The 4,211-nt window shown below is 47.5% G+C and overlaps 2 non-coding genes across 2 annotated transcripts; one reads left to right on the forward strand and one right to left on the reverse strand.

Moving 5' to 3' along the window:
- Positions 1-1,623: 1,623 nt before the first annotated feature.
- Positions 1,624-1,695, forward strand: TRNAC-GCA (transfer RNA cysteine (anticodon GCA)). The gene has a single exon. It is a non-coding gene; the product is annotated as a tRNA-Cys (tRNA).
- Positions 1,696-3,448: 1,753 nt separating this feature from the next.
- Positions 3,449-3,520, reverse strand: TRNAC-GCA (transfer RNA cysteine (anticodon GCA)). The gene has a single exon. It is a non-coding gene; the product is annotated as a tRNA-Cys (tRNA).
- Positions 3,521-4,211: the final 691 nt, after the last annotated feature.

Raw genomic sequence — 4,211 nt, forward strand, 5'->3', positions numbered from 1 at the left:
GAAACCCTGTGGGGCAGTTCTACCCTGTCCATATAGGGTCGCGGTCAGTTGGAACTGACTCTACGGCCACGCGTTTGGGTTTTTTTTTTTTTTTTTTGCTTTGTTTTTGTCTATAATGAACTGTTTCAGGTTTCCCAGGGTCAGAGAAAAAGAGTGGATGATGCTGAAGAACCAAAAGAAAATTGCAGAGACTGTCACGCCTGTTTTACTAAGTAATCTGAACCCAAGCGGTGGGAAAGCAGGGAGAAGTCGTCTCTGACCCAGGCTTAAAGGTCTGTGGTATGTGCGGTGGGATTTCTCTCCTCCATCAATAAAGCCTTTTCTACTCTGGCGCCTGGGAATTCTTCAAGTCTAATTTCCATCCTCCCTGCATGCAACTTGAGCTACATTTAATCCCCAATCCAGTGATTTGCAAATGAGAGAAAGTGTTTCCCTTGCTTTTCCTAAGACCCTCTCTGCTCCCATCCCAGACTTCCCCCCATTATTCGCTCTGGCATCTTCAATGACCACCCCATCTCTTTCCAGCGTCAACAGGTTTCCCCAGATTGGGAAATTCTTTTATCTGTTAGTGCCTGCCCATTTGTTTCTTTCTCAATGCCAAATTTTAAGAAAGTCTGTGACTTAATTTCCTTCATCGTCAATAGCCTGTCTCCACAGTTCTATTATTCTGCATTTGCTTTCTCAACGTATGGTTCTCCCCGCCCCCTTTGAGTGTATGTTAGTAGCAGTCTAGGTGATGATTTAAAAAACTCCTGCTCAAAACCCTCCAATGGCTTTCCGTACGTTTGGAATAAAATCGAAACTCCTTACTGAGGTCTACAAGGCCCTCCACAGCCCTGGCTACTTCTCCAGCTCTCTTGAATCACTCTCCCCGTTGTCCACCTTTCTCCAGCCATTCTGGCCTTAGGGCCTTGGCAGTAGCCACTCCCTGTACCTGAATGCCCCACTTCTCCCAGATGGCTGTCTCCTTCACCTTATCCAGGTCTTAACTCCAAAATCACCTTCCCGCAAAGTCCCTCCGTGGCTATTCAATTTGAAATAGTCTTCCAATACTTCCCTAACGCTTCATCTTGTGCTTATTTTAGTCATTTTCCTTACCAGTGCTCGATATTTTCTTATTTGTGCATTTGTTTCTAGTCTATTCTCCTCACTAGACTGTTAACTCAGTGAGAATGAGAACCCTGTGTCTTTCTATTCAAAGTATCTCCTGCACCTAGAGCCAAACCTGCACATAGTACGTGCTCCAGTAAGAAAGAAAGGGGACCACTAGAGAACACGGCTAAGGAACTATTCTCGGTGGAGATGGAGATGCCTTTTTAGCTGTTTAGTGTTTGTGTTCTTTTTAGAGAGACCAGGGAAAGAGATTCCCTAACCAGTTTTGAAAGGGGTTGTTCTCTGACTTGTTAGGGGAGAGAAAGAAATGGGATTGTGGGTAAATAATTGAGCCTAGAAAAGGCAGATTGGTACATAAATTCATATGCTTTCAAATTGCCATATCTTAAATTTGATGTCTCAAATTGTGTCTCTTCCTTAGAAAGAAGAAAGTTATTTTCAACAAATAATTTTCAGCGAAAGGTGATTTTGGAATTGATGTAAAAAGATGTACGAAAGTTTTTTCGTGCAGGGGGTATAGCTCAGTGGTAGAGCATTTGACTGCAGATCAAGAGGTCCCCGGTTCAAATCCGGGTGCCCCCTCGCTGTTTCTACGTTTTTTTCACAGCAATTCAGTTACAATAAAAACTCAGGTTAAAATCAGGCAGTTCTGAATTTGAAACTGTGCCTAAAAAGCCTCTGTTTCTTTCCATCTGTGAGCCGTGTTTTTTACTCGGTTTTCCTTTTCAAATGTAACGACAGCGGCAACCCAGAAGTCTGAGCCTTGCACTCGCCGGCAAAAAGTCCACATGTGCTATTTTAAAGCAGAATGAAGGCGCCGAAGTACTCTCATCTTCGAGGCTGATCCAAACCCATTGGTTATCACCTGGTTGAATGTTAATTGTAATTTTGTTTCTGGATAAAAATGGCGTGTCGGGAGCAGGGCGTGGTGGAAAATAGTATTATTTTGCCTAGCTTGTATTCTTACCAGGAAAACTAAAAGAACGAATCCAAATGTACAGGATTTGGACAGCCATTAACAAGACACAACACAGACAGAAGACAGGAGGTGAAAGTTAAAACTCTGCTCCGCTTCCTCACATTGGCTCGAAGGTTAGGGCTTCCGACTGATAATTTGCAGGTTGTAAGTTCGTAGGCCTGATGTTGGGGAAAGCGGTAGTGTTTGGTACCAAACAGCATTTTTGTTCTCTCTTCATGTCCAGTTCTGCCACGCAGCTCACAGTAATGGAAACCATGTTAAAAAAAAAAAAAAAAAAGGCTCACGAGTACTCCCCCGGGGCCGGAGGCATGACACAACCAGATTCCAGGTCTAAAATATCTTGCAGCTGCCCCCTGACCCAGGCAGCATGCCTCTCCCCTTCTCCTTTATTTTTCCTTTTTTTGGGCAAAACCCAGTGGAAGGGGACATTCCTGCTTCTCCTTTTTTCACACTTTACATTTTCCTCCCGGCCAATAGTGATATCGTCAGTCACGCAGACAGCAAAATATCTGTTCCCATCTAGGTTATAAAACTCGATGGCCTTGTATTATTATTAGTTCATTGGTTCTCAAAGTGTGACCCCCAGGGACCAGTAACATTAGCATCATTTGTGAACTTATTAGAAATGCAAATTGTCTGGGCCAGACCTACCGATTCAGGTCTAGGGTGCTAAAAGAAAAAAAAAAGTGCTCTAGTGGGGATGTTTAAACTTTTTTTTCTTTTCTTTTTTTTTTAACAACAAGCCATTCAGGAGGTGATTCTGATGCACACTCAAGTTTGAGAACCACTGTATTAGTTTATATTCAGTTGCATCAGGTTAAAACTTTGTGTGTACTTACAAATGAGCCCATGGGTCTGCACTGGCCATTTTAAAGTTCTCGAAGTGCTTTCGTTCTGCCTGTATCATGAGTAATAGGGTAATAGGGAAGGGTGACCACAGCATGTCCCTGTCTCCAGTAATATAATAAAGGAAGTTGAAGTCGGAGAAGGGCTCTCTGTGGATTTTCCTCTCTTGACCCACCTCCCTACACTCCCATTAGGAACAGAACGCCAACTTGGTGAAGTCATCCTGTCCCCTGATCCCGCACGTCAAACTACCTGACATATCTGGGGCTGGCAGCTGTGGCTGCAGAAATCCCGACCCCTTTTGGCAGCTTTTGTACCTGATCTGTGCGCGCACCCTCCCCACTACACTGAGCACAAAGCAAAACCGAAAGCCTTCCGCTAGGGTTGGAAAATGAGGAAGGTACTTTTTTTCTTTTAACCTAGGAGCCAGTGTTAAAATATGAGAGTCGAGAAAAAACTAAAAATAATGATTTTGGTAGTTACAAAGGGGACAGAGAGAAAAAGCCACAGAGGGGGCACCCGGATTTGAACCAGGGACCTCTTGATCTGCAGTCAAATGCTCTACCACTGAGCTATACCCCCTTTCCGTTCCAGAACCTGGAAATAGCTCTTTTAAGTGCTAAGACACGCTTGCTGCTACTACACTGTGAGGAGTCGGCATTAGGAGAAAGGAAAGGAGGAGGAATGGGGGCGAAGCGCAAAGCAGAGGGTGCCCGAATCCGGAGGACCCCGGGGAAAGCTACACGGCAGAGGCACTTAGAGGAAAGAACCAGCCCGGGCCGCGAGGCGTAGAGTTGGAGCGGGAGAGACAGGTCCCGCCCTACAAATGTGGGAAAGGGTGTATGGGGGGGAGGGGTGCTAACTCAGGGGCGGGGCGGGGGGGGTTCCCGTTCGGTCGGCAGGTTCACAGCAGGTACCGACGGGTACAAGAGAAGTCCCCGAATAATGTCCCACGATGAATCTGGTCGGGCGTTCAGGACAGGTGCGCGGGGTCTGCCCACCTCCCGCAGCCCCGGCGCCCCAAATGTGCGCCCAGACCCGCTCCACACTGCTCCTAAAACAGCAATGGCTTTGGCAAAGCCAGTTCTCCGCGCCTGGCCGCCGGGCGCGCCTTTCCAGGGCACAGTCTGCCAGGGCGTGCAGGGGCGCGGGGACCCTTGGGACGCACCTAGGCGCGCACCCCCGGCCAGGCAGCCCTCTCCGGAACCCGCCCCCGCGCAGCCCCACGTCGCCCGAGGAGCGCGCCTCGTCGCGCGCGCCCCTGCCCGCGCCC

This window comes from Trichechus manatus, unplaced genomic scaffold (assembly GCF_000243295.1).
Source record: "Trichechus manatus latirostris isolate Lorelei unplaced genomic scaffold, TriManLat1.0 scaffold00054, whole genome shotgun sequence".
Taxonomy (NCBI): Eukaryota; Metazoa; Chordata; class Mammalia; order Sirenia; family Trichechidae; genus Trichechus; species Trichechus manatus.